Below are 24,383 nucleotides of genomic sequence, written 5' to 3'. Positions count from 1 at the left end.
GGTCTAATTTCCCTACTAGAAAGTAAACAAGCCTGTTTCCCGACAGGATGAACTGTTGCATAAAGCTGCGTAGCTGATGTGGTGGAATGATACGGTAACTCCTCTTTGGATACAATTACTTTCATTCATTCCTTCCATGAAATAAACCAAAGGTATAAGAGCCAGAACAGACTACATGCTTGTGTCTCTGGACATACTTTGTGAGGTGCCGCTTCCTCTTGAATTACAGCAGAAAGACATTCCAGTCCAAGAAATAATCTGCATAAATTTACACCTTTTAAAAATGTGAATGTTCTGTCTTTCTCCTCCTCTGCCTCTTATCCTGTTTGGTAATTAGCCTTTGACCCCCCTGGGCTCACGCAGGCGTGGAGATTGAAGGACAGAGATAGTTTAAGCGATGGATTTGTCATAGAAATTTCTCATCAGTCTGAAATCTTGAGGGCAGAGCTCCCAATTTATTATATTATAGAGCACATCTTGTAGCACTATCACTTAGGAGGGAAGTGTCAAGCAGAATCTGGCTTTGACTGTCGTGCCAACTCCATTTGCCTGGGTTTTACAGCGTGCCCCTTGACTTTGCCATGTGTGGAGAATCACTAGGCGCTGGTGATGGGCAGTAATTCCCTTGCCTATATGAGTGAGTGATCAGAATTCATATTAGCATCTTTACACACTGATGGCAGCCTGTCACTCCAGGTGCCAAGTGGTCTCTTTGGACTGCAGTCAGTCACTTGCAGGGAGGAAGCGGCATCCCATTTTTATCCTGCTGGAGAGAAAAACATGGTTAGTTCCATTAAATCCATCTGGAAGATAGACAAGGATTTTTGTTGTTGTCAGATTTTAACCCAGAAAAAAATGTTTCTTTCAGGACTTCAGTGCAGCAAAAAAAGGGGGAAAAAAGGTTCTTCCTATGTACATTTTCTGTTAGCAGCCTGTGATTCTGTTGTATTGGTTTCTCTATCTGTAATTTCACAAGATTAATGACACTGTCACACACTTGTGAAGCGTCCTTAACTAAGATTCAGCGGCATAATGTCCACTCCATCTTTGTTTCATTTTTCCCATTCAAAAGGCATTCCAATCAGCATTAGGCCATCTTGAATCCCTCCTCGTTCTGGCTACTGCACAGCGATGGTGCCAGTGTTGGAGGGGAATGTTTTTGCCAAACAGATGGAAAAGCATCACTGTGTTGCACACACACAGACACACATACTTCCACTTGGTGATTTCACGGCCTGCGCTGACATTCAGTCATTCATTACAAAGTGAATTAATGTGCCAGAGTTGCAGTTTCCTCTTAAAAACAGATGTCGCCGGAACATCTAATTAAGCAGCACACCAAATCATTGCCTCTCGGTCATCTCCAGCCATGCTATATGCTGCTGCATAAGAAAGTCCCTCTCAGAAATGTACAGTAAAGAGGTATCTAAGCCAGATCAGGCGAGGTAGGTGTTGCGGCTGTGACCTCGGTGCCCAATAACCTAAATCAGTATTTAAATTATTCACACAATAACGACACTGGAGGACTCCATTATGAACATTATTGCTGAGAAATGGGCTTGGCTGAGGTGAAGGATGAGTCTTATCTTTCGCTGTCAGTTGGGGCATTAGTCATGGTAACGGGTCCCTCAGACCTGTGTTCGTTCATTGGGCTTTACATAGCAGATTTATCACAGATCACTAGCTGATGTCAGTGTCCTAACAATGAGATGAGATGACCCACTAAAGCTGCTTAGCCTCACTGTTGTAATTTAAGGTCTGGATGATGCAGTATGTGGATATAGGCACGTCATCTGCGAGACAGTGCCAGTTTAATGTAAAGTATATGGGGAAAGAATGGTGTCAAAATCATACATCCTGGGTTTTACAGATAACAAAGATAAGCCAGTGCACCGCTGCACTACTCTGACATCTACATTTACTGGATCTCCGGAGTAAATGAAACTTCACGGACAGAAAAAGTTTCCATTTGAACCAAACAAGACAGAATAACGGAAAGTGTTTTCTCTGTCATTGCTCTTTTTTCCTCCGTCAAGAAGCCAAACTCAATTTATGTCAAACAAGGTTTAAAGGACCTTGGGATTAAAGCCATAAACTGGCTGCTGTCAGACCTGAAGCCCTGCTAACAATTTAGTGCCAAACCGGCGTTGTTCAATATCATTTCATATTATATCATGTCACGACACAGTGACAGCTACACATCAGCCCAGTCACAGCTGGTTTGCCCTGAAGAACTCCTCCGATGTCGGCTCCAATCGAAGCTGACTCCACTTTGCTCAGATCTAAAATGGGAAATCTATCTGAAGTACTCTGCAGGGAGCGGCTACAGCTTTTGGTAACGAATACTAACAGGTCGATCAGGTAATGAGAAGAGATATTTGGGTAGGTGGGTGTGGAGTGGGGGTGACTGGCGCTGTAATGGTCCTGCCAAAAGCCTTCACTGGCTCCATTATAATGGCTAGAGACAGCGCTAATGGAGAACTCACCAATACAGAAATACAAAACAGCTACAGTGAAATCAACAGCACGCAAGTGATGTGTTTCTCCTTTATTACTGTAAACACTTTTGCAGTGCTAATAAAGCGTAGTATGATTTAAAAGTGTCGAAGGGCATGTCTATACATTTTCTGTTCACACTTGCACTCTTAAACTGTGGGATAAAATTTTGGACTTTCAGAATAAAATCGCAACAGCACACTTTGGTAGACACACCTTCCCACTTTTAATTGGTCGTGTTATGATTGTGAGGAATAATCATCATTTATTTTATGCGTAGAACAGAGGTGCAAATTGCGTAATGTTAAAAATAATCTCATTATCACATACCTATGGGTGATATGTGGTGACTGTGCATACCTTGTATAACCATATATCTCCATCAAGTCAAGTCAGCTCATCATGAGCCAAGTTTCCACTTCTGTGACAATGTGACAATGCATTTCTCAGCCTGAGAGCTTTTTCAGCATTTCCATGGCGTAGCAGGTGAAGCTATTGTTTGTGCCTCTAAATTATACTTGAGTAGAAGTAGTTTGTAAGAAAACCACCACTGCAGCCAAAGCACTGGACTTTTTATTTAGTTTAGTTCAGAAATACATGGTTTTCTTAAAGGGGAACTATGCAGGACGCTCTTTCACTATTTCGGTCCCTTTTAAGATGGCGAAAAAGCAATCCGTGGAGTGAGAGGTGGGTAACGTTATGGATTATGGATTATTTGTGTCGTAGTGCTGAGAAGCAGTCCATGTTTCTCGCGAGACAAGATCTGGGACCTTGATCTAACCCTAACCCATGATTGGTTTTCAGCCAAGAGACCCTAGGTGGAAGGCAGAGAGCCTCCATTCTTCATGTAACAAGTCATTTAACCATCACAATTTCTCCAAAGATGTTTAATTAAGGTGCAAATCTTGCATAGTTCCTCTTTAAGACATTAACAATGTACTGTACAGACTGTATAAATGCCCAAAATAGTCATAGTTCTTGCTCTGTGATTTTACTTGTACCTGCCTGTATTCTATTATTAAAGCTGTGCATATGTCAACATGCATATGCATATGTTCTGTAAGTCCACGACTGATATTGTATAAATATTCTGTGTGTTTTCATAAGAGGTGAACATACATTGGATGCTTCTGTGACAGTGATGTTGACACAGTGGCTCAGTGGATAGCAGGGTCTCGTCCACATAATAAGGATGTCCAGGTTTGCACTAATCTCTTTGAGCTTGTCTACTTGTGCTTCATCCTGTAATCCACAGACGTGAAGTGGACTGTATGGAAGTGTTTGTCTGCCATGGTGGATATGACCATATCCCTATCAGCCCTCAGTCTCACAATACTCACTTTGTGATCCTTTTCTAAAGGCCTCAGAGCAGAGGTGTTTCAGATATGACCAGTAAAGAGGTGCAGAGTCCTTCAATATACTGCGCATCACTTTGTTTGTGTATCTGTTGCTGTCTGTGAGTCCCTTTAAGTTGAACCTCTTGAGCAGAGACAGACGAGATGGGAGACTGCAGGAGCAGAAGGACGATGGGACAATTTGTGCAATCAGAGGAGAAGGCAGAGAAGGAGGGTGACAGAGGGAGGGTGAAACCTCCACGTGTTTGATGGTGATTGGAGACATCACTTACACAAACAATGAGGCGGAGGATGACAACATCTTCTGCATGACGAGTGTGTTTGTGAAGGCTGTCCTCATACAACGAAATGGCACTTTGAATCATCCTCACGCCCCGGACGTGTACGCACAATGACACGCACAAACACATCTAAACACACATGCACGCACAAAGAGATTTCACTTTACATTTTCCAGCCTGATGTCAAATAAAGTCTGTGACTGAGAGAGGTGAGGAGGAGATGCAGGGTCATTTTGTAAAAGGGGGATATATGCCTTGTTTGTCAATCAGTACACGAGTGCGCTCGAAGGAGAGAAATAAAGGCAGGTGTTTGAAATGTGGTCAAATCTGTACTGCAGAAAAACACTACATCATTTGAAGAGAGCTCTGCTTTCCTCCCTCCTCTCTCCATCTTCACTTACCCTTTCTGTCTTTCTCGCCCCAACCTAAATGGCTTTGACAACTCACTGGTCTATGGCCATTCCACAGCACTATCCTTTCATTCGTCTTCCCCTTTAGGGTAATGTGATTTTACACAGTGGCAGTGGAAGCTCTCACACATCCAGAAGCAGGAGAGCAGGAGGAGGAGGGGGATCAGTGAGCTGAACACCCAGGTCAACATGCTCCAGCGTTGCGGGTCTTGCTACATAGCTGCTTTAGATATGGTCAATACTTTGAGAGGCGAATGAGAAGTTGTTCTCACTGAGCTCCTTAAGCAGAATCCACTGTGTCCATCTAACATTTCATTTGGTCATAAGAAAGAAAGTAAGTTCAGTTAAGAAACTTTCAGTTCATGTGAGTGACTTATAGCCTGGGCCACACCGCTTACTGTATATCACCTTTGCCTGACGGACGCGGGACCTCTTGGTTTTCATTTCAGTGCCCGTGTGAACAGGTTAGAGCAGCAACACGGCCTGCGTAACACACAGCTGGAGATGCTGCCGTGTATTTCAGTGTGGAGCCTATTTTTCTTACGTGAGGCTGACAGCTGTGTGCAAAAGTCTGTCGTATTGTTGTATTGACGTCACACCAGCAACTAAACTGATTCGTGTCACTATAACTTCAATGTCCAGACTCCTTTATGAATCAATATCATCAAGAAAACAATTACAGACGGAGATAATGAGGGCTCTTCAGGGGGAGTTAGTGTAAGATCTGCAGAGGTCTCAGACACTGCTACAGCAATTTGATTGGTTAATATTTAACCGTTTCTCTCTTAAATAAACATTTACAAATAATTAAATGGTGAGCAAAGTTAAAGTTTGGGTGTAAACACCATTAGCCTTTATTTGTTAATAGCTTCACACTCAGCTAATCTCCTTTAGGACCTTGTGGATGTGGTTTAATCAGATTTGACTGACAGTGTCCTCAACGTCCTCAAACAGCCAAACGACATCTGAATTTATTGTGTTTTACATGTAGCCAACTTTAAACTGGTGGGAAAAAGACAGAAGACAGAAATCCATCATTTTAAATCACCAAAATGATCCTAATTTTTTTGCCAGGAAACATTTGGGTTCATGTAGAACCCCATCACTCATTGTAAGATGCATATTGAGGGTAAAGGATTTCAGGGCTTTAAAGTGCTGTCTGTCGTTAAATGTCTTCTAAAAAAATGTTTTGTTTGTCACATAAAAAGCAGCGCGTCCTGCATCCTGTATTGTCACAGTTACTCAGGAAGTCATAAATCAGCCATTGGGAACTGTGTCTACTTTTCTCAAATGGTGCTTTAAAATCCAAATGTGGGGGGCATTATAGCATTACTAGAGTAAATAAATACAATTTAGAAATATGATATTAAGTTCTTTTGCAGGCAGGAAAAAAAAATCAACAAAAATACAGAGAGAGTCATAACCATTGCTTATTTTTCTTTTCTTTTTTTACTCCTGCAAGAATCGAATTAATCGTGGTCCAGAGACAAAGTGGTCAGGCATTTGCTCAGGCTGTGGGACGATCAATATGAGACATTTGGGCTGAACAATCAGTGTCACTAATTACAACATTAATTGTTTCAACTGGTTTTTGCGCATTGTAATTGTCTGGTTTTATTCTGATTATAAATCATGTTAATTCAATCATCAGTGTTTATTTTATTTGTACTGCTGTCATTATGTGTGATTTTTATTTTACTCTGCAGATGTTCCACAGATGACAGAGGAGCATTCAAATGTGTGTGATGACTGGAGAAAAAAAATGATCTGCTTTTTTTTTTTTTTTGCCCTTTTCCACAGGGAGGTCAAAGTGCAGAGTCGCCCACACAACAGCACCACTGGAGGTGATGATAATTTCTCAGTGCTCAGCAGAGCAGTTGATGCAAACATGGTGCTTGAACACACTTCCTGCATGTCAGGCTCTGCAGCATTTCGATGCCTGATGATAATGCAGATGATGTAGATCTAAAACTTGCGTTTGACAGACGTCATGTGTGCAGTGTGGTTGTTACAGCGTGTTGCACACTTTTTAGTCATTACCTCACAGCTCACTGCTACCACACATGCTGTCCCCTCTATAACACGTCCCCTGCTCAGGTGTGGTCCTCCTAGATACAGACCATCAGATGTGCAATCCACCATATTCTGCTGCCAGGCTAATAAATGGCTTGTGTCAGAGGCAGTGTCAGTCTATTGGTTGCTCATTTTGAGTTTGTCTAGGGGTTGGAGAGGAGCTTTGCATTCTCCATCGCTCTGCTCAGTGACTGGCAAAGTCCTGACTTTATTGATTTCTTTCTTCACTGCTCTTTGTCAAAATATCCAACTGCAGACCTTAAAGACCTCCGCCATTGCTCGACATCTGCAGCCACACACGACTCCTCTTCTAATGGTCGACTCCGGCACTTTGTTTTTTGAAGGGGGAGAGGAAGGGATGATAGGCTGTGTGAGTGGAAGATGATTGGAGAACACCATCTAAAGCCTCTGCAGTTCTCGCTCTCTCTCTCTCCCTTTCTCTCTGTTTTTCTCTGTATCTCACTCTCTCTCCTTCCATTCTGACACAGAGAAAATATTGTACACTGACTGGTTCCCATTGAATCCACGTTGTGATTCATCGCCCAATTTCAAACTGCCAAGCAGCTAAATTGCACCAGGTCTGCCAAAATTCATCCCAGGAACACGCAGGAGATGTGAAAAATTAAATGTCATCGTGGCACAGTGGAAAACTTTCACCTCTCATCGAGCAGAATATGCTCGCTTCATTCTGTACTGATGGATGATGGCCCCGGGCTATACTTAACCTACTTAGTAATGTCATGTACCGCAGAATGTGTTTACTTTTGAAAAATAGTGAGAAAACATAAACTCTATCAGAGCTTGACATCTATGCATTCTTCCTCCAAATAAAGTGGCTTTTTATGTTGATGCAGGAATGAATTTTCCCCCTCATCAGACTTGTTTGCTGTATATCATGTGCTAACGCTGGAGGTGTAAAATAGAGTAGAGGAGATTAAAAGACAAGACGGCGTTTCTAAATATTAAGCGATGTCTGTTAGACTTCATTGGTTAAATACAGTATCTAGATAAGCTGGTGGCGATTATAATTTTTTTTGGCATGGCTACTCTTTGGGTGCCAATTTCAAGTTTCATCATGGAAAAGTTATACCGTGCAGACATTTTGAAGAGATAAAGGTATATTATTGAGCGTGAATGAGAGAGGTTGAGAGACAATGGGCTGAAAAGCAGAGAAAGGATGAGGTTAGGAGGCAGGGAGAGGGTAGGAGGGCTGAGCGATGACTGGCTACTTTAGCAATTAAAATGTGGGGCAAAGACACAGAGGCTTGGTTTGACCGAGAGACTGCACCATTCATCATCCCAGCTGCCATAAAGCAGCAGTAGATGGAATCTTTGATTTGAGCTTCACAGGAACATAAATCAAAATCCAAACCATGGCCTGTCAGGGCCATCGCCAGAATAACCCATTTGAGAGAGGAAGAAAGAGGAAGAGAGGGGAGGTAAGGTTGGAGAGAGTAAAGGTAGTTACTTTTCTGGCTTGGCACTCCATCCCATCACACACTCGCACACATATATACACACACACACAAAGACAAATACAGTTTACAGACACACACCTTTGTCCCTCCATATGTATTTGAAGTTCAGTCGCAGCTGCCTCACACCCCGGCACAATATCGAATCCAGGGATCATTGATCAAGTGGCTGGGTCCTGTCAGTGGCCAGTGGTGTGCCTGACCCGCCCCGCCCTGCCAACATCTCCCCGTCCACCCCCCTCCTCTCTTCATACCCTCGAATACAAGGCAGAGAACAAGGAAGTGAGGTCATGCCGCGTGTACACCCATCCATCTAAATAGCATGACAACGACAGCTAATAAATCATTCATTCATTGTTTAATCTATTGTCTGCCCGGGCAAAAGTCATGTGGCTGATATGAAGACAGATTTACCCCATGCAGGTGGGGCCCATTGGAGAGGAATTTTTTACTGTTACTAGTTTCCTTATCAATTAGTAATGTGTTCATTATACCTTGGAGCAATTAAAACCACTAATGATTGAAATAACATGGAGGGTCTTTTATCAAGTCTGTGCCAAAGTAATTTAAGCCAATTTAGTCATACATTGTATTTTCGCTTGAGGCTTCAGGGTTTCAAACACTAGTGATTTACTGGTGCACGCTGGAAGTTGACTGAAAGATGAATGATTGCTCATCTACAAGTTATTTCAACATTACATTCACCTGCACTGTATGCAGGAGTGACTCTAATAATATATTCATTTGGGTGGGGAGAGAGGGAGGTTGGGTTGGGGAGGGGAGGGGGGGGGTACATGTGGGTGAGGCTCTTGACTCACTGGCAAGGTCAGGGAAGGTTCACTTTAAATGCAACGCACAATCCCAGAAGGATGAATATTTAGGTTCATCTTCTCCACTGTGAGCCATGTTTAATTTATTATAATTACAGAAAGCCTGAGTGAAGGCAGAGTGTTATGAGCAGAGGTAACAACCCTAACATAACCCTATTACAGAGGGGTTACGTTTTCCCAGCGCGGAATCAATGTAAAACACGTGACCTGAAACAGCTCAGGACAGGTTAATGAGGCTACATTTGGGATATGCATCTCATTACGGCAGCCGGAGGGAAGGTCACTAAACACCACTGTTTACCTTAGCCCGCCGCCTAACAGACTCATCCTTGAAAAGCAGGGCAAAATGTGGCAAAACACCAGCAAATCATCACATTGTTATTGTTGGATACAAAAAAAAGCTCACAATGCATTTTGGGGGGGAAAAGGTTTTATGCCTGTGTCCCAGGGTGAACACGACCGCCATGTTTGACCTGTTGTTAAAGCGACGATAGCAATTGTTTTACGCGGGATGAGTCTGATACACAGCATGATTTAGAAGCCATAAAAGCGATGAGGTAGTGTTGATCTCTCAGACAGCTATCACTGCTGATGAATGATTGAGCTCCCGATGAGCTTGATGCGGTCGGCGATGGGAGGCCACGAGAAGGTGTGTGTTCATTTATGTGGCGGCGTATAGCAGCCAAAAGCGGTGTGTGGCACTCCTGTCTGTGCCCGCATGCGGAGCGTGGCATTAGTCAGAGTGTGTAAAGCCCTACCAGTCATACGGGAGATGGGTTGAGGGAGATGAATGGGAGGCAGGTTCACTTTATTACTGTCACTCTGCTCTCTCCCAGTCTGCCTCAACCTCCCCACTACCACCCATCCATTAATCAAATGTTACTGCCTCCTCCCTCCCTCTCTCACTGTCTGTTTCTCCTCCCTCCACCTTTCTACCCCTCCTCCATCGCTTCAGCTATCCATCTATCCCTCTATCGCTCACAATTGCATCACTTTTTCCAAACTCCCATTTACTTTCTCTTCCTCACGCCCACCTTTCTATCATCCTATCAAGCCTCTCTTCCTATTCTTGTGGCCAGGACAGACATTAACATCAGATGGTGGTGTTACGTAAGAACAATACACCTCGAACATGACATTCATCAACATAAAAATGGAGTGGGTTGCACCGGTTTTAGATGAAGTTTAAGAGTAGCTAGCGGAAACTTTAGCAATGTAGCCTATTAATTGTTTGCGAATACGCATTTATTGCACCTTTTAGTCAAAGAAACCAGATGTAAACAAGAAGTCACTATGAATCACAAGCTGTAAAGGGCTCTGTCTTAATGCATAACTTTCTACATGGAAAAATAAACCTGCACATGCCAACCTAATTGACAGTCATATAGGCTACTGTAGTTAGGTATTTTTAGCAGAAGTTTCCATAACATTTAGGTATATCTTATCTTAATCTTCCCAGTTTGCATAATTAGTAAACTGCCTTTTGATCTTGTGGCAGGTCCTCTGTGTTTCATATGTGAAATCTAAACAGGTCCTAAGCTAATGTTAGTCTTCTTCAGTTAGTTAAACACTTAGGATAGAACTGGGCTGAGTTTGATCTTACAAAGAGCTGCTGCATCTGGCTCCTGGTCCATAAACATGTAGACTGTTAGAGTTGAGACACTACAGATCAGTGCGGAGCAGCAGCATTGCCACCAGCTCTCCCTGTGTCCCAGCAGCTATCAGCCTCTCTGCAGCTCCCATGGGCCACACGTCAGACAGTAGTGCTGTGTTGATGCTTTTGCTACATACTGTATATATATATAGCCAGCTAGCTCGGCCTCTCTGGGGTACCTGGATGAGCCGTATGCTACGTGGATACCGGGGCTGAGAGGGAGGAGGGAAGGAGGGAGGAAGAGGCCCCAATAGGCTGGCCGTGCCGCCGCTCCCCCGGATCCTATCGGCTAATGGGTCGGCAGGGATTTGAGGAGGGGGGTGGAGGTGGACAGAGACGGATGGCTCCTGACAAACTCACACTGACAGCCAGTGAATACAGGGCAGCCTAGCAGAAAGGTCAGAGCAGGGATGGATAAAGGACCGCTTGACTTTCAAAGTTTCACCCTGCTTGGTGCCACCGCACTGTCAGCGCGGAGAGAAAAGTGTTTACAGCTCGTCAGTTGGTTTTTCTGTCAAGTTAGTCGTGTGTCTCTGCTAACGGCCTCCTCTTTACACACCAGAAAGATTTAGATTCCTGCGAAACATTTTCATCCTTTGAAGCAAACAAACACTTTTGCAGCGGCAGTCAAGATATAACAATTTTCCAAAATGACTATGCTTTGAAAATGTCCAATTCCAAGCGCAACGCCTATATGCAACAGCACTGACATTCTCATTAAGTCCTTAGTAAGCTGTGCACCTTCAAGGAGAAGGAATCAAACCCTCTCTAAATGAACTAATCTGGTGTTCACCCTAGAGGCTCAGTTACTGTGTGTGTATGTGTTTGTGCGTAGGTGATGTGTTTATTGACTCCAGCAGAGGAGTGGATAAGAGGAGAGCCTCTGACTGAAGAACACTGATCCAGTCAGATGTCACAGGCCCTCAGAACTGCCTCTAATGGGGCCCCAGGGACTTTCTATCTCTCTTTCACCCTCTTCCTCTTTCTCTCCCTGCCTCACTAGCTCTCTATAGTCAAACCTCTCTGTTTCTATCTGCCCCAGGCACTCTGCTCCTGTTACACTTTGTGAGTCTGCTGTTCTACATGTGTAAATACTCTGCAAAAACACCCACCATCAGAGGTACCATCAAAACTACAAAACGTGGCTACATTCATGCAGCTACAGACAGACAATATTTGATATTTTGGGGAAACACTCATGTGCATTATTTATGCAAGTTGGATAAACAGATTGGTGCCACTCCTGTTCTGTATGCTATAACTATCAAGCTACTAGCTAGCAGCCAGTTAAGCTAGTGTGGCTCGGCTGAAAGCTCAATAATGTTGCCAATAACAATGCAATGTGATGTTTTCACCCCTTTACTTCAGGTGACATTGAATAAACTAGAAATGAAATGTTAGATTTAACTTACATAAGAGTTCCAACAATCTTTTCATGTAACACTCAAGACAAAATTTATAAAAATGTCAATATATTGCTTTGCCTTTGTATTTCCAGCTAAAAATCTCATAATTATAAAAATCTCCAACATGAACAAACTATGGAAACTGCAAAAATGATATCCATCACAGAATAATAAACAGCTATTAGCTGACTTGCAAAACCAATGAATGTCAGTGGAATATCAACAGACCTTGCATGATCTTCTTCAGTGTAGAATAGAAGCACTTTGGTGTTTTTACACTACATGTTATCTAAAACTATAAATAAAGCACATTTTACTGCCTCGCAACCATGTGAATCTCGACTCAACTTCTGCAAGCACAGATGACAGTCATGCCTGCCCTGATTACATGTGGAACTGTCCACACTTAACCATATTTGATTTGCCTACTTAGCGTGAGCCTTATCATGTGAGATCAGCGAGGACACCACTCGTCAGCGGGACAGAGGAACCGGAAGGGACAGTTCCCGGCAGGACGTGCACTCCTCCCACCGCTCCCAGAAGGCCATGCTTCAGCCATGTGTCCATCATCACCGTCGGGAGGCGTCCATTTTTGAGTCCTCGTGTCCTCCATCTGAGGCACCCCTGTCTCTTTGACGAGTCGTGTGACCTTTTCCCCACGTCAGGTGTCGTTCTCGGTTACGTCAGGGCGGCGGCCGAGTGTCAAAATGTGGTCCTTTTTGTGTCTGTTGACTCTGTTAATGGTTTTACCCAAAGAGCACCGCTTTGGAGTGAAACAGGATCTGATGTGAGATGACAGGGGTGACAGAGACGGGGCCGGCCTGGCTGTGTACGACGAGGTGGCCTTGGCGCGGTGGGAAGTGTCTTATTAAGATGGGACACACACTGTTCATTATCAACGTGGTGGAGAGCAGATTCCGAGATGAATGCCAAAAAAAATTATGTATGTGAACATGCGTGTATGTGTTTATGACACCTCAAGATGAGATGTAGTCATTTTCACATCAGACGGCGCCGCAGATTGTCGTGAGAGGTAACATGCACATGCACTTCTTGGCTTGCTCTCTCTTGGAAATCACGTAGGAGCTTCACCTGGTTAAATGAAGCAGTACTGTGTGTCTATGTCTCCTACTCGCATGCTCGTGTGAGCGTACACAACAGCCAGCAATCACATAACCCCAATGAAACTGCATCTAATCCCAGACAGACAGTGTTTGTGTCTATTCTGTGTCATAACCCCTTTTCTTCTCCCTCATTACATTTCTCAGGGTGCACAAAACACATTGTGCTCACACACCATTGCCTGATGAATGTTGGAGTTGACTGGGACACCAGGGCCGGCATCCACTGACCTTCCCCTGAGGCCTCCTCCTTACCCCCCGCTGCTACTGTACAATCACCGGAACAAGGGTCTGTCCAACCGAGCGCTTTAAAAACGCTCCATGTTTTCCTGTACATTAGCATCACATTGTAGCATTTATGTCTGAACACTTCTGCTACAGCGCTTTGTGTCATTACCAGAACGTCACGGCGTACCGGGGGGAAAGTGCATTAAAACGGGGCTTAACAAATCAGCATTTGTTTCGGTGCACGGCCAGTCTTTTGTATAGCTTATTTGGACACATATTTGCTCCGGCGAAGCACCTCTTAACTGATGGTTTTGTTCCAGCATTTAAACCTGTTTCAAAGACCTGTTTGAAGCCTTGAACATTTGGTGTTAATAGGGCAGAATGGCGGGGTGTATTTGATAACCACAGCAGCTACAGTATGACATCCACAGCCAAACGATGGCTACCAGCTCTGCAAACAACCACCACACCCTCGATCCATTTTTATTGTATTTGAGCAGCAGTGTTATATTTCCTGGCCTCCCCTTAGCACCACACACACAGGGCACTCCAAACAAAAAATCCATACTATCGACCCGCCAATGTCACCACAATTACTCTTCCCAAACAGCCATTGAGGACAAATTACATCTGCACTGCCTTTTCACCCGGTCACTATGGCTGAGCAGTGGCCCCCTCCACACCGCCGCCTCCTTCTCCTCCTCATCCTCCTCCTACCAGCCCTTCACCGCCCCCCCTCCCTCCGTCCCTCCATTTGCCCCCTATCTGAAGTCTGGATGGAGATATGGAGAGAGGGGTCACAACGGGGGACAGGGCAGCAAAAGAGCGAAAGAGAGCCAGCAGCTTAGACTCAGCATAACAGAGAGACTTCATGAAATATAGCTTCAGCTTATCACCGATCACACGATTTCAAGCCTTCTAGGCAGCTGCCACTAAATGTGCAACAGTTATTCTGCTTGAGCACTCACTTATCAAAGCGGAGATTTTCCCCGCGTTGACATGTAGCGTGGGCAACCAGTGAGAGAAAAAAAAAATTGCTTGATATTTGCATACGTCGTATTGCAATAGGTGATGTCCAAATATCATCTTCCTGCCGGTGGCAGACTCAAGCTGAGAGCTGCATCTTCCTCTGCACCCGGGCAGGCCTCCAGTGGTGAGTGGTAATCTCGCTCTGAGGTGCGAAGAAAACCACTTCCCATGTTTACATGAATACAGAAGCCCAGCGCCACAGAAAACCCTTTGGTATTGATTTCCCTGTCTGTATACACTGCCAAAATCATTTATTCACTATTGGCAGCAGTACTAGCAACAACCAGCATTTAATGCTCTTAGCTATTAAGTTTCTTTGCAAGTAATCTCAGAGAACGTTGTCCCCCATCCAACAGCAGACAGGGTGATTGAATTTTCCTGATGCTACGATGGCCCAGGAGGACATTTAAATGACTTCTGGTGCAGGTGGTGTATACCTGGGTGTCGGAGTTTGATTCTGTTTCAGACAGTGTGTAGGTCCCCTTTCTGAATCAGGATCATCAGTCACCGCCCACACACACTCACACGCGGTGCCTTTCACCTTCATCTTAAACAATGAAAGGGGTCTACACTCGTTTAACTGTACTAGCTCCAGTGCCATCTACTCAGTATTTCTCCTCCGAGGAGCAGTCGTGTAGAACTGCTTCCCTTGAAGGCACATCAGTGGCTTCAGTGAGCTTTTTTCTGTGATTGTTTTCTAAGGCTGGAATAAATGCAGGTTTTTTATTATTACCCTCGTATACGGAACAACATGCAGATACATAATGCATAGGTGTTTTCTGCAATGGTCAGAGCAGATCCCAGAGTGTATTACTTTTGGTTAAACACGTAGGAGGTCACTTTTGAAAAAAAATAAAATAAAAAAAATAAATTTTTACCTCAACTTATTGGAATGAATTTCTCAAAAGTCAGGCAGTGTATGGCTTTTTTTTCTTACAGGGAATAAGAATATGAAAGGGAAGTTTGAAAAAAAAGAAATACAGGGAGAGGGAAAAGTAAGAGAAATACATCTTTGTTTTGGTGGAAAGTGTGGCAGCGTCAAGTCATACATCAACAAAATCTCATATTCTTGAACATGAATGATTTGAATGACAGAGGAAATTTGACTGTATCGGTTTCAGAGAAGTCTTATGTACAATTTGTTACGGGTGGGGGGGACTCTCATATTTGAGAGGAGAAGAAGATGAAACCTGAAATTGCATTTGCACAGTGCGCTTTCTGCTGTGTTTTAGGTCTGAGATGACAGAAGCAAAGCAGACATTTCGAACAATTTTGTGACACAAAATAGCAACAAAGATTCGTCCAAATAAATCACACTGCCTCCAATTCACATGACAACCTATTACAGTTCTTCTCCAGATCCTGCATTAATGCACAAATCTGCATTATAACACTGATGCTCCACCTATCAAGAGATTGTGTGTGCATGCGCGCGTGTGCGTCTGTGTGTGTGTGTGAGGGAATCATTCATGCATCTGTAAGTGTGTATGTGTATGATATATGGTGATCAGTCACAGGAGGGGATTTTACTGCGTGATTATTTCTGCTGTGACACTAACGAGCTTCGGCTGCAGATCCACTGCAGACCAATTACACTGGAGAAGAGGCTGCTTGCTTATTACACTCAGATAATCAGCGGGTTTTACCCTCCATGTTACAGCTCCTGCTACACACATGAACATTTGATTTTTGCTAGATGTGCATAGCGGGGAATGCTGCAGTTATATTTCTAAACACATATATATATATCTGTGGGTGTATATTACCGCCCTGCTATTCAGATGGACAGCGGGCTATTGTCTGTGATGCTGTGCTGTCTATATTGGGGAGCTCCAGCTTGTTGATTTATCACTCCTGCATTGTGTTGCCAGAGCTCTCCACTCGATTGTATCTTTGGTGCACCAATATGCCACCTCTGCATGTGTCAGATTGTGGCTGGGCTCGGCATGAGGGATTTGTGACTGGAGGGGGTACGTACCTGCAAACAGGAGACCTATGAGGACAGAGAAGATGAGGGGAGAAAGAGGGATCAAAATCTCTCTGTATTCAGTGATTGGGTTATTCTAGACAGCACTGTCAGCACTTTTCACAAAGAGTTGCAGAAAACCAGGGAGGGTTGTAGGGGAGGTCTTTTGATGTATACTGTACCAGTGTGTGTGTGTATTTGTGTGTGTGTGTGTGTGTGTGTGTGTGTGTGCGTGTGTGCATATGACGCACTCTAATCACCTTAATTATTTCCTCTAATTACCTGCAAACAGCTAATGAATTCCTCAGGAATCCTATCATGTTGTGTATGTGCTCACATCATCATCCGTTTTGCACGGCTGCCATTAATTTGCTCATAAACAAATACAATTAGCATAAAATGTTTCATTACAGGCTCATATATCTGGTTTAGTCTCTGTTAAGGAAATGAAACAGCTGAACAACACACACACAAAAAGCATAATTTTGTTGCATTTCCTCTCTTGCATTATAAATGATATGATGAAATGAACGTGGTTTAGAAAAATATTTCATGGTGTGTATGTTTGCTGTCCTTGGGGATGTTGATGTGTGCACTAGTATGCATGTTTGCGCACGTCTGTGTTTGTATTTGTGTGTGTTTGTTATTTTTTCGCTTTATAAATTTTCCAGCCAAGGTCGTCCGGAGAAGAGGGACAATGGACTCGGTCCTGGGTGGACTGATGATGAATGTGTACATTTCATGACAACAAAAGCATAATGACCTTATTCTATAATGAATGGATTCATCATTAAAAATCTCTGGCCTGCGGCAAAGTCTTTTTTGCATATTCTGATGTCACCTCCTCTCTGAGCATCACATGCATTTGTACTCTATGCCTCTGGTGTACGTGTGTGTGTGTGTCTGTGTCTGTGTCTGTGTGCACATTCGAGTGTGTTTGCATTTTTGTTTGTGCAGTCTACATATGTGTATCCACTGTGCCTCTGTGGTGCACCAGTCCAGACATAGCTTACTACACCACCCATTATCACAGTCAGACATGGCGGCTGGACCGTAGACTGCAGACCGGTTCTCATCACTCATGTCACGGACATGTTTATGGAAATACTCTTGTTTATGTAACTAATACCTTCATGATTGCAGAGCGTGTATGCGGCGTCTTTTATCAGATAATTAGAGATGAAAACCCTCAGACTGAGCCGCTGTCCTACACAATGTCACAAAACAAAACAGTTTATAGAAACGGCAGTGTTGTAACTGTATTGCAAAATGCCCAAATGCAAATAAAAATTAGTTTTCAAACTGATGTTTCAAAGCAACTCCTTCATAACCTATTTCATTGATGGTCACAAAAACTGAATAACTGCTCAGATCGTTTCAAATTGCAGTAGAGTTTGATTTTAAATGGTGAAAAGTAATCAAGTGCATTTACCGAAGTACTAAAGTATACATTTGAGATACTTTACTGTAACTGATACTGTTTTATTCAAGTGTTTCCTTTTCCTGCTGTTTTATACCTATACTGCACTCAGTCCCAGAGGGAAACATTATACTCTTACTCCACCGCATTTATCTGACATAGTTTTTGCTGCTTAAACAAAAATACATTTTATAAATAAAACACATTAACAAGATATGATTAGGCTATACCCAGCATTTCAATAGGTAAAAGATTACTTAATTAATGATCATCATTAACAATCAATACTTATATATATATTCTTGTATAACACAGGAGTCATTTCCTGTGTGTTATGAGTCCTTTTGATACTTGAGGTCCATTTACTGACAGACTTGGGTGATATTGTCGGTGCTTTCACTCCAGATGGAATACTTTTATATTGATTTGAAATTTTCAAATACAAAGTAGTCATTACGCAGAATGGTCCATTTTCAGAATAATATATGTTATTTTATTGGAATTTAAATATTGATGGGTTCATGTACATACTGTATCACTTTAATGTTGGTGCTGGTAGGAATGGGACTAATTTTAATGACTTTACACACTGCTGGTAGTTTTATTTGTGATACTACATTGTAATTAGTTTGTTATTTCGTATTTAAAATCTGAATCTGCACTGTGGCTACTTACAGTACTAAAGCTTTAAAATAAATGTAGAGGAGCAGAAGTGTTAAATAGCATAAAACAGATTAATTCAAGTGAAATACAAGTTCTGGTTGATCAAAAGTGTACAGTACTTGAGTACAGTTGTACACAATGTAGTATTCTTATGTAGTTGGATTACGGCTGTTTGGTAAAGTAAAGGACCTGACTCTAAAACACTATGAATTGTGAATTTGAAACATTTCAGGTCTTTGTTTTTCAGGCTCCAGACCTTCCTCCTCACACAAAGCGACATTTAATGGCTGCACAAACACCGTCCTGATTGATTGACAGCGGTCAATTATCAGTGCTTCTCTGTGCCGTATTGATCTCCAAGGCAAGATTAGTATCGTTTCTCTATCTCTCTGTCTTGCAGGTCATGTAACATGCACTGACCCTGCCATGGATACAAATGGCACATATATCTCCTGAACTGCTCCAAATGTCACCTGTCAGACAGGAGCACACAGAATGAGGGGCAGGGAGTGGTTTGGGGTAAACACACACACACACGCACACACACAAGAATACACTACCACCAGGTTAAGGGACCACAGCTGTAGAGATATGTCTTGTTATAAATCGGCAATAATGTCGTTTGACAGGTTTGCATCTCCTCTTCTTGTAGGACTTGTCTGCTTCACTATGTCTGCCCTGCAGGTACACATTTTCAAGAGGCGAAGCAGGAAGAAGTGCTCAAAAAGAATCACTCCTTCAGCAAACATTCAATTGGAATATCTAATAGAGAGAGCAATATTATTACTGAGCCAGCCACCACACCAGTGCATTTCACAGATAAAGAAGCCTACTGAATTTAGAAGCCACAATGGATGTACTGTACAGCAGCGGGGGAGGAAGCAGTGGAGTCCGGGTGCCAAGTTGAGAATTCAGAGCTTCCCCTCTGTCTGTAATCAGGTGGGATGACAGGGGGCGAGTGCTGGTTGGTGGCTCTCCGGCGGCTCTGACAGCCTGTCACAGGGAGATCAATGCCACATGCCTGTCTGTCCACAACACTGACGGCTGACCCGTCCAACATGGCCCGGCCCGCTGGTCATGCCATCCCTGTCTGGTGCTGGACGTCTCTGACAGCTGACAAGACACCTGGGACACGGCAGGCAGGGGCCAGAGCACTGCTACCTGTATAGACATCAGGATTTACTGCTGCCAAGGAGAAGAAAAAGAAAAGAAGTGTGGTGGTGGTGGAGGAGGAGGAGGAGGAAGAGAGAGAGCATATACAAAATTCAAAAAGAGGATCACTTACTGAAGTTGAAAAAATCTGTTATACAGACAATAGTGATTTGCCTCCAATTAGTGAGTTTTTGTCATCATTTTTTTGCCTAACATAGATTACAAAGTTACAGCATATCTTGGCTTTCAACAAAAAGCATGTGTGTGTCTGTGTCTGTGTCTAAGTGTGCTTTGTTTGTGTGTGTGTGTGCGTGCGTTACATTTTTCACAGCATTGCTCCCTTTAGATGTGGAGACAAAGGAGGCTGGCGGCTAGAGTCTAGGCTGCTGAAACATATGGGCCATGTCATTTATCACGTCTGCTGGTGAAGGAATGAGAGCCCATCAGTGGCCTGGCATTGATCCCTGTATGGGCCAGCCATTGTTTCCAGCAGCACCTGGTGGAGTTCTGTCTGCATCTAATGGCGGAGGAGGAGACACACACAGAGGGGAGAGGATTAGTTTAGGGAGGGAGGTGTTAACATTTTCTAGGCTACAACTCCCTTTGTGGAACAGCGCAATAATGGAAACAAAAGTGAAGTTTTCATTTTCATACTAATTGTCTGATCTTGTGTTTCAGAAACACTGGCTCTGGTTTTCCTGTAGTTTAATACATCATTTTAATGATTTAAGCCCCCGTTTATTTGGTGACACTCAAGTTACATGCTTAAAGACTACAGGTCCCAGGACTCAAACGGTTCTTGAGCAGTTTCCTTGTCAGAAAAATAACAGAGGAGCAGCTGGTGTGTGTGTTTACAGTGCAGCCAAACAAACTCATGTTGAAGGTATGCATATACGTAGGTAGGTAATTGGAGTCCAGGGGGAGAAATGAAATGACACACTCTAAAAATAAAATATACTTCCTGATTGTTGCCAAAAAATAAAGAGGTGTCAATGTATTTAAAATCATAAGCGTTATTATTTAAATGATGCAGTAAAAGAAAAAAAAGGGGGAAAAAAGGAAACTTTTGCTTTTATATTTCCTTATTCATAAATGTGCTTACATCAGTGTGGTGGCACTTACAAGAATGATGCTTTTACTGTAAGTGAAAAGAAAAAGAAGAGTTGAAATATTGAGTTTAATATTGACGAGATCCAGTGGTTTTATTAGTCATATGCTCACACAATATGTGCGGTGAAAGCCAAGGTGGCATCTGAAGCTGTGCCAAAAGGGACAGCGTGCAGTAAAGAATGATCATTAGAATGAGAATAAAAGTGGAAAAAAAAAAATTAAAAGATAAAAAAAAAAACAATGAATTAAATGTCTTGTTTTATGCTTTTTATGCCATTGCTTGGCTGTGCGCCACTGTACACCGGAAGAAAACAGCGCAGATGAATACAGCTTACAATCTGATGTCTGAGGCTCTGCAAAGAAGCTGTAATATTTTCACCTGGCATTGTTAAAAACACATTTGCTTACTCAGCATTGTTTGTCTGCAGTAATTCATCACGCGGGCTTTGAGCTATTGATGGAGCCAGCATCCGTTAGCAGGCCCCTGTCAATGATTCACTCACTAAGCCCATCTGTCAGGCGCCCTCTGCTTCTCCCCTCTTCCTCTCCTCCACCGCTGCCGTTCAGCTCAGCCCTCCTCTTCCTCAGTGATGGACGGCCTCAAACGTGGCCACGTTCAACACAAGAGCACCTCACAGGTTCAGCTGCTGTTATGTAATCCTTCACATATATATATTCAATCAATTATTGTCTCAAAGTCACCTGTGGCGCAGGGTGAAAACCATTTACAACTTTAGGAGAAGAAAGGCTAAGGTGATTTCTGGAGGTGATTGGTAACTGTTTGAGTATTCACAGCTTAGCCGGGGACAGTGATCAATAAATCAACTGCTCACAGAATCCATCATGATTGTGCCATTAAATGCTCCCAATACAGTCAATGATAAACTGTGGCCAGCGCTTTTCTGGGAGGTGGTGTGGTGCATCCTTGCAGATCCGAGTGCCGGAGCACTGAACCACACAGCCAGGGAGGGGGATGAAGTATCTAAGTGTCTCAGTCTGAAAAGAAACCTGAGGATCTTGATGTGAGCACAGATCAGTGGTGTGAGTCCGGGCTCAGGTGTGGCGAAGAGTGCCATCTGTGGGCTGACAGGAAGAAGTGCATGATGGGGGATTTTTGTGACACTCCTGATGGTCAAATTTTTTATTTTTTTTTTTTCGAACTTGGAAGCAGCAGCCTGAGAGGTCCATTTTAGAGGCTATTGTGGTGCTGTCCAGTATATCACATGATCACTGCCAGCGAATGGAGTTGGCTCAGTTGTCATGGAAGTGTAAATGGTGAAACTGCTATTTTTTGAGCACTTTTTTTCCACGTTGGCTTAAAGACCGAGGCTCAAAAACCATTCTTCACCTTGGAAACAGCAGCTGTGAACAAAATCAGATCACATGGTCCATTTAGTAGCCAGATGATGCAGCTGATTTAGAGACTCTAAGAGAATTACTGCATTACTGGGCTATTAAGTCATTTCTCGCTTTTAATATGCTAGTATCTCAACATCATTAGCCTATAATATTTTATTTTACCTCTGCCTTTGATATCTATTTTTTATGCAACACCCTCCCATCACATTAGTTATTGTTCTGGGCTGATACGATTTGTTCCACTAAAACAGCCAAAGCAAAAATAATTTAGTTATCTAATTTTAACCTTTGTTTTTCAAAGGAAAGATATTATTCAAAAATACCAACCAATGTGCAAATCTGAAGTGAAACTTGCACTTTGTAAATTCTAGCCAGCATAACAAAAGGCTGGACTTGAATTAGTATATTATAAGCCATTTTAATATCATACAGCTGAAGAGGAAATACTGTATAAAGATAACAGTTTAGTGTGATGCTAAAAGAAAACAAAACACAGACAGCACTGGAGCCAGTTGCATTCAAGCACACCTTGATCTTCATTTGTGATTATTTGAATTTTTTATGAATTCAACAGGAAAAAAATAAATGAATTGAGGAAACCCTCTCTATTTTGTAATCGCTCCTCCGCTCTGATAATTTGATGATGTGCAATCTGAGTTATTCTTATCAGTTTCTCTGTATCTCTGACCAGTTAGTTGTAGTCTATTCAGAATTAATGACTATACACAAACACTTGTGCTTCCTGTTTCAGAGGAGACATTAGAATTGATTTTTCATTTTCCCTCCATCTGCCATCTGCCCCCATGAGAATCTCTGAATGTTTAGATTCCCAGTGCATGTAAGAGCAGGGCCCCCCTCCTGTGGTCTGCTCTCAGCCACTTAATCTTGGACTTTAAAGCAAATCCAACATTGAGAAACAGAAAATTAAATGCAATATGGAGCCAGGCAGAAGCTGCCAATCTTCTCAGTCAGTGATGGTCTTATGTGTTAACGGTAATATCCCAGAGAGGGGGTAATGATTTATTGTTAACATACTGCAGGTTTGGCACGTTTTAGAACCATGTCAGCCCGGCTCGGACAAAAAGCAGGTTTCTCTTACATCCATTTAGGAACAAAAGACTTTAAGTGAGGTGTAGCATAGTTGCTGCGTCTCCAGCTGTGCAAAGATCACCGCAGCCTTCACTCACACTCTGAGAGTCCCGGCCCTCAGCGGTGACCCCCTCACATCAAACTTGACTGCTCGTGTCCTGTCTGCACGCCGAGTTGTCGTGTAGGCTGTGTCGCTCTGTCACAAGACATGTCCCACATTTGCAGCCGCCATCGCTGGCCAGCAGGATGAGAGCGTCTGTCAGGAGAGCTGACACGCATGCCACTTTACTGGGCGACTGACAGAGGGCCACGCCACATTGTCACTTCTCCCAGATCTATTGCCTGAGGATAAACATGGGCACACACACACACACACACACACACACACACACACACACACACACACACACACACACAAACACTGAGACACATACACACACTGGGACACACACATTAATAACACAAGAGTAAACAGAGCTGGAATCTCAGAGTGAATGACTGACAGTCTGACTGGATGACCGGCTGGCGCTGAGGAAGCTGGAGCTCTGTGTCACCCCTCATTCTTACAATCTCCAGCTGTCACATCAAACACTCTGCTCCCGTGTTGCTCCTCCTCCACACTCATCCCCACGACCACCACCACCACCACCAATACCTTCCTCCACCCCTCCCTCCTTCTTTGCTGAGATCTCATCAGAAATGTGTCCTGTAGTGCGGGAGGACTCAGTGTATCATCCATCCTCATAGTCCCTGGGTAAATATTGCCTCATACTGTTGTCACACTGTTGAATCTGTTGGGTTTGAAATGATTATCTCGTGAGCACACACTTGCTTTTAAAGACTTGGTTCATTTCACGGTTACAGGTTCGAGAGAACTGCAGTACAGGCTATGAAATGTGTTTAAACCTATGACTGAAAAATTTTACACGAAACGCCTTGGGAAGGTTTTGGGGAGGTCATGGGTCATGACATAGGTCTCTGTACTCAAGCACAGTTTTAAGATACTTCCTTCACTTTACTTTACTTGAGCATTTCTAGTATTCGTAACTTTGGACTTTTTTTGTATATTTTTTGGGCTTTTTATTGCCTTTAATTGATAGCACAGTCGAGAGAGAAACAGGAAATGCCTCCCCAGAGAGGGGGAATGACATGCAGGAAAGGGCTGCCCAATGCGGGATTCGAACCAGGGCTGCTTGCAGTGAGGACTGTAGCCTCAACATGGGCTCTACCAAGTGAGCTAAAAGCTGCCTCGTAACTTTGCCAGGG

The sequence above is a fragment of the Trachurus japonicus genome, chromosome 6, assembly GCF_045865225.1.
Source record: "Trachurus japonicus isolate A0001 chromosome 6, Traja_1.0".
Lineage (NCBI taxonomy): Eukaryota > Metazoa > Chordata > Actinopteri > Carangiformes > Carangidae > Trachurus > Trachurus japonicus.
The sequence above is the reverse complement of the archived record's forward strand: the minus strand, read 5'-3'. Positions refer to the sequence as shown.